The 12532-nt window shown below is 42.0% G+C and overlaps 1 protein-coding gene across 1 annotated transcript in view; it reads left to right on the forward strand.

Annotated features, from left to right (window-relative positions):
• LOC139257543 (extended synaptotagmin-3-like) overlaps positions 1-12532 on the forward strand; it is a 184863-nt gene that overhangs the window by 19524 nt on the left and 152807 nt on the right. The window lies entirely within an intron of this gene.

Below are 12532 nucleotides of genomic sequence, written 5' to 3' on the forward strand. Positions count from 1 at the left end.
AATTTAGTCTGAGGCTGCGGTTGGGCCTAGGGAGCGGGGGGAAAACGTTTTTAAAATTTCACTTTAAAAAAAAAAGTTTTAAAAATATTCCCAAGACACTTTTACACCAAATTATTTTAAATTAAAAAATAAATAAATAAAGAACCTTTAACTTACCTTTCTTTGCAGAGTACTCACCTACCGCCCTGTTTAAGCAGCTTTTACAGATCCCGTGGTGATCTGGACGGGCTTCCATTGAGACAAAACTTACGCCCTGGTGATTTTCTCGGCGGTGCACGCCGGCAGTTTGGTTTTTCAGATTTGGGTGATACCATTGGAAAAACAAAAGGGGAAACTTTCGTCGGGCGGAAAAATAGTTGTACCACCGAGAAAATCGCCGAGACCCCGCCGAAAATGAATGGAAAGTTTAGCCCTTGGTATTTAAGGTAACTGTATATGGGTAAGAGCTAAATACACTACCTGTTTAAAAATAAAAACCTAAGAAATAGGAGCAGGAGTAGGCCATACGGCCCCTCGAGCCTGCTCCGTCATTCAATAAGATCATGGCTGATTTGATCACAGACTCAGCTCCACTTCCCTGCTTGCTTCTCATAACCCCTTATCCCCTTATACTTTAAGAAACTGTCTATTTCTGTGTTAAATTTATTCAATGTCCCAGTTTCCACAGCTCTCTGAGGCAGCAAATTCCACAGATTTACAACCCTCAGAGGAAATTTTTCCTCATCTGTTTTAAATGGGCGGCCCCTTATTCTAAGATCATGCCCTCTAGTTCTAGTTTCCTCCATCAGTGGAAACATCCTCTCTGCATCCACCATGTCCAGCCCCCACATAATCTTGTACGTTTTGATAAGATCACCTCTCATTCTTCTGAATTCCAATGAGTAGAGGCCCAACCTACTCAACCTTTCCTCCATGTCAACCCCCCCATCTCCAGAATCAACCTAGTGAACCTTCTCTGAACTACCTCCAAAGCAAGTATATCCTATATTCTTTCGTAAATATGGAAACCAAAACAGCACGCAGTACTCCAGGTACAGCCTCACCAATATCCTGTACAGTTGTAGCAAGACTTCCCTGCTTTTATACTCCATCCCCTTTGCAATAAGGGCCAAGATTCCATTGGCCATCCTGATCACTTGCTGTACCTGCATACTATCCTTTTGTGCTTCATGCACAAGTACCCCCAGGGCCTGCTGTACTGCAGCACTTTGCAATCTTTCTCCATTTAAATAATAACTTGCTCTTTGATTTTTTTTTCTGCCAAAGTGTATGACCTCATACTTTCCAACATTATACTCCATTTGCCAAATTTTTGCCCATTCACTTAGCCTGTCTATGTCCTTTTGCAGAATTGTTGTGTCCTCCTCACACATTGCTTTTCCTCCCATCTTTGTATCGTCAGCAAACTTGGCTACAATACACTCGGTCCCTTCTTCCAAGTCATTAATATAGATTGTAAATAGTTGGGGTTCCAGCACTGATCCCTGTGGCATCCCTCTAGTTACTGGTTGCCAACCAGAGAATGAACCACTTATCCCGACTCTCTGTTTTCTGTTAGTTAGCCAATCCTCTATCCATGCTAATATATTACCCCCAACCCTGTGAACTTTTATCTTGTGCAGCAACCTTTTATGTGGCACCTTGTCAAATGCTTTTTGGAAGTCCAAACACACCAGATCCACTGATTCCTCTTTATCCACCCTGTTCGTTACATCCTCAAAGAATTCCAGCAAATTTGTCAAATATGATTTCTAGTGCATCTGTTTTAAAGAAATTAAAACATTTTCAGAGGGAAAGAGTTTTTAAGAGTTCCTAGTTATGAACTTTGATCTATGTACTGAGTTCCTTTTTAAATCAAAGGGCAGAAGTTTGTACATGCTTACATAAACCAAATACTCCAATAACCAACCTATGCAAATATCTTTCCAGTGAATAGCACTAGGAAGACTACTTATTCTAAGTTTCTTTAGCTCCTACTGGAAGAAATTAATTATGCAGCAAAGGTGGAATATTTTAGGCATCCCTTGTTTTATTATTGTAACAGTGACTTGCATTGCCCAAATATTAAAATATTTTAAAACTCCAAATGTACTCGTTACACTATACTCAGAAAACCATAAGAACCTATTTTATTGTTGGAGTAAAATTTGGAAACATAATGCTAGCAGGATTTTTAAGCCTACTGTGTTGCCCAGATCCAACATCATGTCTCGGCAAATTAGATTTGCCAATGCAAGCTTTAAATAGTAATTGGGTTTGAGATTCATTATTTGTTGTCTAGCCGAGTTAGCCAGCTTCTAGTTGGCATAGATTTTTTTTGTCTGCCTCTAAATAGCTGCTTCATTTGTTGCATATTGATTTTTGTCTTGTTTGTTTTTACCAAACCTTGTTAAAAGTTCCTGATTGACTTTGAGTGCTGATGGAGTGGGTCTCTTGTGGCATGCAGTTAATTTGAGACAGCACAATGTAAAACATTTCATTGTTTCACAATAATAAGATATTGTTGTGACTGCAGGTTTCTGTTCAATCTAAGGCAGTATCTTTGTTTTCCATCAGTATCCACTTTGTGTATTTGCTGTCGTGCTTCATAAATTCCCACTTCTGGAATAGTTTCTTCAACACTAACTATATTACATGGTCAGTGTCGTACTGACGCAGAATTTTGGGAAAGGAGAAACAACGCTCACAAGATCACAAAATAGTTACACATGAGGAAGGCCATTTGATTCATCTAAACTCATCTCTTGAGAAATATCCTAAAGTGCTCCCGCTGCAGTATCCCATTGCTTCTTAAATGCTTTCAAGCTGTTTGCCAGAGCAGCAATAAAAATCACAACTTATTAAAAGGACTATGGGCCCAACCCGTTTTTTTGGCATACTTCGCCTTTATGTGCCGTTTTTGTGCACTGGAAATGGCACCAGGAAAAAATTTTGGCTGTTCTGAAGAGTCTGGAGTGCCCTGGCGCGGCGCAGATTAAACAGTGGGGGGGCGGAGCTACAGCCCTACGCCGAAAGCAGTAGCGTCGGGTCTGGTGTTCGCGCATGCGCAGTAGCGCCGAAACTGGTAGCAGTGTCCTGCCTGTGTTGCTGTTTGTATGCAAATTAAGATGCTGCGTTCGGTGCTGCCCCCCCACCCCCGATATGAAGGCCAGCCAGCCAGCATATATATATCTCTCTTTCCTGTTTCTTTCTTTCTTCTGTCTTTCTTATCCTCCGCCGCACGCCGCCCCCACCAGCCCTGGCCGAAAGACTTACTGGTGCATGCCCAGTCACCCTCCCAATGCGTCTTTGCCGGCTGCCCCTTTCCCAGGCCGAATGGCCTCCCGTACAGGCCGGCTCGCTGCCTTCCCCGGCCGAGTTCATGTCAAGATAGGATTTACTACAATTCTTTATTTGTTATTCAATTGTTTACCTGAGTTCTTTATTTTTATTGGGTTATTTAAACTTTTATTTGCAATGTTTGGTGCTTGGGTGTAGGTCCTTATCTACACCTACTCCGATTTCTTAATTGCCCGTTCAGTTTAAGGTAGGATTTGATGCAGTACTTTTATTGTTACTTTAATTATTTACTTCGCTTTATTTTTTATTGAATTGTTATTATTGCTTGTGCTTTGTTTGGTGCTTTAAATGTAGTTACTTGCGTTGATTCCTCAATTGTAAGTAAGGTTTTTCTGTGCGGACAAAAGTGAACACATACGCTGCCCTAAGTTAGTTTAGTACAACTTTTTTCTGGCCAAATTGGCATAAATGGTGTAAGTGGCTGGGAACGCTCCTTTTGGGGAAAAAAAATTGACCTAACAAAAAACCTAACTAACTCACTTATTAAATGGCCATATTTGCAACTAAAAAGAAAAATCAAGTTACACCAAAAAAAACGGTGCAACTTATGGGGAAATTTGGGACCATTAACAGACAAAAGCTTGCATTTTTCCATTCTGCCACCTATTTGCTTTTTTATGGAAAAATGCAAGCTTTTGTCTGTCAATGGGCCCAAATTTCCCTCATGAGTTGCACCGTTTTTTTGGTGTAACTTGATTTTTCTTTTTAGTTGCAAATGTGGCCATTTAATAAGTGAGTTAGTTAGGTTTTTTGTTAGGTCATTTTTTTTCCCCCCAAAAGGGGTGTTCCCAGCCACTTACACCATTTATGCCAATTTGGCCAGAAAAAAGTTGTACTAAACTAACTTAGGGCAGCGTATGTGTTCACTTTTGTCCGCACAGAAAAACCTTACTTACAGTTAAGGAATCAGCGCAAGTAACTACATTTAAAGCACCACCAAGCACCAAACAAAGCACAAGCAATAATAACAATGTTGAAAACTCTACTAGATAAAAGCAGTGAAATGCAAATAATTATACCTCCTAGAATCAAGTAAAACTCTTCTTTGGTTATAATAAGGCCTTACAATACAGTATAAATGCACACGAGGCCCATACTAGAGAGAAGGTCACTCTGACCAGGAACCTTTATTAGCCAGCACTGAAGTGGAGAAGATGGGTGGAGCTTCCTCTTTTATACCTGAAAGTCCAGGTTAGGAGTGTCTCCCACAAGTTCACCACCTAGTGGTCAGTGTTCTCACAGTGTACAACTAAGGTCAGTTTATACATGGATTACAATGACAATTGAATACATGACAGGTTATTAGAACATAAAGCATTCAAATCGTAAAGCCCCAAAACCATGGAATTCTATCCCACTTTGAGGTCTATGCTGCATCACATCAGTGGATATTGAGGGAAATTAAAGTGTGGATTTGTCTTTCATAGACATAACCTGGGCTCTTAGTCAAATGTTCCTGGAGAGCTTTGGACATTTTCTTCTTTATTGTCAAAAATTTAGCACAGTCTAAGAAAAAATCAATTATTGAATTGTAGTGCTATATTCCTAAATAATAAATGTTACCTGGTTCATAGCTAGGTATTATTTGCAATAAATGTATGGAGGAAGCTACCCTTCTGGACCACATGGCCTATTGCTATGGAGTTACAAGAAACTATCTAGTAATGAATATCCACTGAGAGTAAACTAACTTAGACAGGTGGTGAGAGGACTTGACCCTTGGCAGAGGAAATTGTAAGCACTGTTTTCCTCCAATGTACAGAATGCAACCAGAGGGAATGTTCCCCGGCAGTAAGGTAAGTGAATAGGTGAGGGAAACCCGAGATGGAGAGGCCCAAGGTTTCCCTGTGGGGCCTGGAGGAACACTCCTGTTTATCCTGGCCCACATGATAATGTGCCTTACTGGGCCTTTTCTGGCTGTGGCTCCTGTTCCTGGCACAATGACCAATACTCGCAATTTTGCTGGTGGGAAAACCACCACTCCCCCACTTAGGCTTCAGATTAAAATTGCAGATCAGGTCCCGATTAGATTATCGGAGCCCAAACTGAATATTTAAAGAGGACCTCACCGACTTGTCGCTTGCAATTTAAAATTGCAGTCTGTGCGATTGTGGCAGGAAAAAAGATCGAGTAAATCCCCTGCTTCATTTAACTGCTCCTTTACCTGATTTCTATCAGGTGAGTGGAATTAAAATTGAGGTCTCTGTCTCTTTCTTTTGTATCTGTCTCTCTTTCCTTGTCGCTGTCGCTTTTTCTCTTTCTCTCCCTCAGAAGGGGAATTATATAATCTCACTCAAACTGTTCTGTTCATTCTATTATTTAAAAATAACCAGTTTGTGTGTTTACCTTTGGCCTCCTGTCCCTAGATGCTTTCAGTTTGCCTTCGGAATACTGTGAAAACAACATGTGTCCGTATGTACATGTTCATAGAATTCAGTGCACACGATGAGGGATCTTAATGTGATCCAGGGACGGCAATAATATATGTCAAGATATTGGGCAGTAAATGTTCTCTCCAATTTCCAAGGGGTGTAGGGCCTGCTTCTAAGAGTCACTAGGGATGCCCTTCTTAAGACAATAGCCTAGATTTTGTGGTCAGTGGCGAAGGAACGGCGCTGACGTCGGGGGTGGGGTGTGGGGGTGGCGGGCGGGGGGGGGGAAGCTGCTCATACCGTTTTAACAGCCTCCTTTCTGACATCCGTTTGAATTTGGGGCCTTCGACAGGGGACCTGTGGTATCCAGCAGGCAGGCTAGTCAGCCAAGCAAATTGTGAGAATTCTTTAAATGGCAAAGCAGGGAATATGAATCAGATTTAAATCATTGTACAGAAAGTGAAATAAAGACTTTGATATACACAAGAGGTTAACGGAGAAACATAAATATCAGAACAAAAACGTAATTTTATTTTATTAAAAAATCTACAATTTTTTGCATGAATGAAACTCCACACTTGTAAAATTAGTTTTTCAAGGCAAAAGAGGTTATCCAGCAGTAATTATGACTTGGTACTAATGTTCCAGCTAACCTGGCTGCACAGTGGTCTGGAGGTCCCGCGCCTGGCTTCGACAGGCAAAAAAATACACATGCATTAAAATTTGAATGGGCTGTGCACCCAGTTAAAGGCATACTGGGTGCGTGGCCCCAATGCTTTTTAAAAAAAAAAGAGAGGGAACATTGCTTAGTACACTGTTTAAAAACTCGGTTACTCCTGATTGAACAAGGCTTAACTTTATCATTGCTCCTTACAGTGAAAATAGTATGTAAATAATTGAAGCTCATGACAAATCAATGCTTTCTAAATGATTTCATCTGCGAAGGCTGTAACAACGCACCCGTGGAGGAGCAGGGTATCACTGAAAGCAGCTTCCGGATTTCTGTATTAAACTGCACATGTGCGGACACCAGAATTTGGTGTCGGTTTTACACAGTAATAACTGCGAGCGCTGACGGCCTCATCGTTACTACTACAGCAAATTCCGGACCATTATCGAGTACAGACCATAAATTTGTAATGGGTAAGCAGTTTCTTCATTTGAATGACATTCCTCTGTCAATATTTTAGTGCAGATGTTGAATGTTCAGGTGAATAGTCTTACTTGACAAGAGACGTCAATTTTGGTCCGTCTACCTTGAACAGACATTAGGCCCCTAATTGACATATTTAAGGGAGCCCCACGAATTTGGCAGTGGGACCAGTGCTTGCGTAGATTGGGCGTGGGCCGTCCCACTGCTATATTGGGATGCCCAAAAAACATGTACAAGAAAATTTCTCTAATATTTAGTGCCACTTTGGAGGCATAAACAGAATAATTGGTCAAGTCGCTGAACACTCATTTCTATCCTTGTGAGTAGAACCTACATGTTTCTCTCCCGTAAGCTTTCTGTTTCCCCAAACTTGAACTATATTGTGCCATATTTCCTGCACTGTTGATCTGGTTGGCACTTATCAGATTATGTTTTACCACTTAACCCTGACAGATAAAGTTTTGTATGTTTTGAGCACCTTCACATTCAGATGCATTCCAAAGACAATCAATCTTTTCTTCAAAGTTTCCACATGTAATATTCCTTTTGAATTTAATACTCAACCTTCAGTACCATTTCTGCAGTTTTTCAGCATATTCAAAGATTCATACATAGCCCTGATCATTTTACAAATTATTAAAGTGGAAAGTCAGGAGTGTTTGCGATTCTGTCTCCGGGTTAACGTAATACAGCTAGACCCTTTGAAGCTATTGCTGCTTGTGTAGGCACACTGCAACATGCAGAGGGCCAGGTCGTGACATTGAAAAATCAGCTGCCACTGATCCCATCCATCTGAAAATTATTTTCTCTTTCCCCCTCCACCCCGTTTTGTTTGGTGCAGTATGTAGCAATTAGTTAAGTAGAATTTATTTGCATGCAAGCAGATGTGTGCAAAATCTATTAACATGCATGTTCTGGTGGGTAAAAGAAAATACTACTGCTACTAGGCAGTCCCTTGTAATGAGGATGATGCTCTTCACACCAAAAAAGATGGGCTCACAGGTGTTACAATGAGTTATATCTTAAACGGTGGAAGATGTCTGTGCGTGGATTTTTTTAACGTGTGGTGACCGTTGCACATCAGCCACCACATGGCTTGACAGAGCTCGGTCTTGGTCCAGAGGCGAGGATGACCAAGACGACTGGAGACCAAGCTCTGTTGCACATCCCCTGGGCCACGACCCCTCTGCAGTTGTATGCTGTGCTGCTCCTGTGCCACAACCCCACTGCTGTTATATGCTGCGCCGCCCCTGGGCCACGACCCCTCTGCTGTTATATGCTGTGCCACTCCTGGGTCACGACCCCTCTGCTGTTATATGCTGTGCCGCTCCTGGGCCACGGCCCCTCTGCTGTTATATGCTGTGCCGCTCCTGGGCCACGGCCCCTCTGCTGTTATATGCTGTGCCGCTCCTGGGCCACGGCCCCACTGCTGTTATATGCAGCGCCACTCCTGGACCACGACCCCTCTGCTGTTATATGCTGTGCCACTCCTGGACCACGACCCCTCTGCTGTTATATGCTGTGCCGCTCCTGGACCACGACCCCTCTGCTGTTATATGCTGTGCCACTCCTGGACCACGACCCCTCTGCTGTTATATGTTGCGCCGCTCCTGGGCCACGGCCCCTCTGCTGTTAAATGCTGGGCCACAGCCCTGCCATTGTTATATGCTGTGCCATTGAATGAGTTGACTATGTTGTTCTTGTCCAGTTTAATATAAGCTTCTATCTACAAATTCTAGACATTGCAGAATCACCTGGATAGTATCAACCTTGATGGTGTAACAAACTACAACAATCTGTTTTGGAATACAATTTATATACTGCATTTATTATCTGAAAACTATGTTTCTATGGCTTGGAAAATAATTCAAAATTTTCCAAGGAAGGTTTCAGGACCAGCAGGAAGAGAGAAATGTGTTGCCTCTCCCGACAATGGTCATCCGTACTTTTTTTTTCTCCTTGATTCCCAGGTGGAGATAATCTAAACAAATCCACAGTTAACTTTTAAACTGCTTATCTAAGTACATCCACCATGCACACATATATTACTCCCATGCATGTAGCTTTTTTTAAACTACCGATTTCTTCAGCCAGCCTCCATGATGTGGCAAAATAGGAAAAAATCCACTTGGCAAGAATGAGAGCTGGTTATGTGAGAGGAGAATTAGTCAGGAAAGGCTGTGGCCATTTTTCTCGGTCACCAGGATTTTATTCATTCTTGGGCTGTGGCTGCCACTGGAAAGGCCAGCATTTATTGTCCATCCCAAGTTGCCCTTATGGTTATTGTCGGCATTCGTCTTAAACTGCTGCAGTCTGTCAGTGAAGATGCAGTTAGATAAGGAGTTACGTAAGAATTTGGAGCAGAAGTAGGCCATTAGGCGCTCGACCCTGCTCTGCCATTTAATAATATTATGGCTTATCTGATCTTGGGCTCAGCTCCACTTCCCTGCCCACTCCCTATAACCCTTCACTCCCTTATTGATCAGAAATCTGTCTATCTCCAACTTAAATATGTTCAATGACCGTGACTCCACAGCTCTCTTGAGCAGAGAATTTCACAGATTTATGACTCTTTGAGAGAAGAAATTCTTCCTCATCTAGGTTCTAAATGGGCGACCCCTTATTCTTAAACTATGCCCCCTAGTTCTGGATTCCCCCACAAGTGGAAACATTCTCTCTGCATCTACCCTGTTGAGTCCCCTCAGTATGTTTCAGTAAGATCACCTCTCATTTTTCTCAACTCCAATGAGTATAGGCCCAACCTACTCATCGATTCTTCATAAGTTAACACCCTCATCTCCGGAATTAATCTAGTGGACCTTCTCTGAACAGCCTCCAACGCAAGTATATCCTTCCTTAAATAACGAGACCAAAACATTGGTTGTAATTTACCAAAATTTCCTGGATTCTGGGGAGGTCCCAGCCGATTGGAAAACTGCAAATATAATGCCCCTATTTTTTTTTTTTTAAAGTAGGCAGATAAAAAGCATAAAACTATAGACCAGTTAGCCTAACATCTGTGGTTGGGAAAATGTTGGAGTCCATTATTAAAGAAGCAGTAGCAGGACATTTGGAAAAGCAAAATTCAGTCAGGCAGAGTCCGTATAAATTTATGAAGGGGAAGTCATGTTTGACAAATTTGCTGGAGTTCTTTGAGGATGTAACGAACAGGGTGGATAAAGGGGGAACCAGTGGAAGTGATGTATTTGGACATCCAAAAGGCATTTGACAAGGTGCCACATAAAAGGCTACTGCACAATATAAAGTTCACAGGGTTGGGGGTTAGCATGGATAGAGGATTGGCTAACTATCAGAAAACCGAGTCAAGATAAATGGTTCATTCTCGGGTTGGCAATCAGTAACTAGTGGGGTGCCGCAGGGATCAGTGCTGGGACCCCAAATATTTACAATCTATATTAACGACTTGGAAGAAGGGACCAAGTGTGGAAGAAGGGACCGAGTGTAAGGTAGCCAAGTTTGCTGATGATACAAAGATGGGTGGGAAAGCAAGTTGTGAGGAGGACACAAAAAATCTGCAAAAGGACATAGACAGGCTAAGTGAGTGGGCAAACATTTGGCAGATGGAGTATAATGTTGGAAAGTGTGAGGTCATGCACTTTGGCAGAAAAAAATCAAAGAGTGAGTTATTATTTAAATGGCGAAAGATTGCAAAGTGGGACCTGGGGGTACTTGTGCATGAAACACAAAAGGATAGTATGCAGGTACAGCAAGTGTTCAATGGAATCTTGGCCTTTATTGCAAAGGGGATGGAGTATAAAAGCAGGGAAGTCTTGCCACAGCTATACAGGGTATTGGTGAGGCCACATCTGGAATACTGCGTGCAGTTTTGGTTTCCATATTTAAGAAAGGATATACTTGCTTTGGAGGAAGTTCAGAGAAGGTTCACTAGGTTGATTCCAGAGATAAGGGGTGGGGGTTGACTTATGAGGAAAGGTTGAGTAGGTTGGGCCTCTACTCATTGGAATTCAGAAGAAAGGGAGGTGATCTTATCGAAACATATAAGATTATGAGTGGGCTTGACAAGATGACTGCAGGGAGGATGTTTCCACTGATAGAGGAGACTAGAACTAGAGGGCATAATCTTAGAATAAGGGGCCACCCATTTAAAACTCATGAGAAATTTCTTCTCTGAGGGTTGTAAATCTGTGGAATTTGCTGCCTCAGAGAGTTGTGGAAGCTGGGACATTGTCTATTTCTGTCTTAAATTTATTCAGTTTCTTAAATGATAAGGGGTCATGGGGAGCGGGCAGGAAGTGGACCTGAGTCCATGATCGGATCAGCCATGATCATATTAAATGGTGGAGCAGGCTCGAGTGGCTGTATGGCCTATTCCTGCTCCTATTTCTTATGTTCTTATAAAACTGTACACTACTCTAAATGTGGCCTTACCAATACCCTGTACAGTTGTAGCAGGACTTTCCTGCTTTTGTACTCCATCCACATTGCAATGAAGGCCAATATTCCATTTGCCTTCTTGATTACTTGCTGAACCTGCATGGTAACTTTTTGTGTTTCATGCACAAGGACCTCCAGGGCCCTCTGAACTGAAGCATTTTGTAGTTTCTCTCCATTTAAACCATTTGCTTTTTTATTTTTCCTGCCAAAATGGATAACCTCACACTTTCCCACATTATACTCCATCTGCCAAATGTTTGCCCACTCACTTAGCCTGTCTATATCCCTTTGCAGATTTTTTGTGTCCTCCTCACAACTTGCTTTCCCACCCATCTTTGTATCATCAGCAAACTTGGCTACATTACGCTCGGTCCTTTCATCCAAGTCATTAATTGCAAATAGTTGAGGCCCCAGCACCGATTCCTGTGGCACCCCACTAATTACCATTTGTCAACAGGAAAATGACTCATTTATCCCCATTCTCTGTTTTCTGTTAGTTATCCAATCTGTTATCCAGGATTTTGACCCATTGAAAATGAAGGAACACAATGTCGCTGAAATTCCGGTCAGAGGCTACTTTTGGATGAATGCCTCCAACTGGAGAATTTTTACGAAATTACCTAGTGGTCCGGGAGGAGCGTGGGATTCCATTGGGGAGGCCTTCTCTTCCTGTGCTGTGAAGCGCGCTCCCGTCCTCCGGGTTCCCACGCAGAAGGTGCAGTCATGTGTGACTGCTCAACCAATCGGGTGCACTATTCTCATTATCCGTATCTACGAGTTCTCATTGCTATTAATGAGAATAAAAAACCAAACATACTAAAGACCATTATAAAAAATAAACGCCTCACATAATTAAAATTAATTGAAATTAAAGTTAATAAATGCATTTGAAAAAAATATATTTTTCTGGGTTTTTTTATATAAATTTTGTAATTAGGGTTAAAAATAAATTTACCTTGGTGGACAGGGTTTTTAACAATAAAATGTTTGTTAATTTAATATTTTCTGTATGCTTTAAAACTCTTAACGCCTGGAAAAGTCGGCTATGCACCTGCTTTTATCAGGCGCAAGAGTTTTGAGGATATTTGCTGGGCAAGATATGGGTAAATCCTACAATCTTGCCCTTGCAAATGTCCTCGCTCCCAAGATGCGTGCGATCGGAAAAGCCGGTTTTCAGCGCATGCGTATTGTGCATTGAAAACCGACTTTTGCAATGCCTTCCCGGGTCCGTACACATTCAGTACAGACCCAT

This window comes from Pristiophorus japonicus, chromosome 3 (genome assembly GCF_044704955.1).
Source record: "Pristiophorus japonicus isolate sPriJap1 chromosome 3, sPriJap1.hap1, whole genome shotgun sequence".
In the NCBI taxonomy this organism is placed as follows: domain Eukaryota; kingdom Metazoa; phylum Chordata; class Chondrichthyes; family Pristiophoridae; genus Pristiophorus; species Pristiophorus japonicus.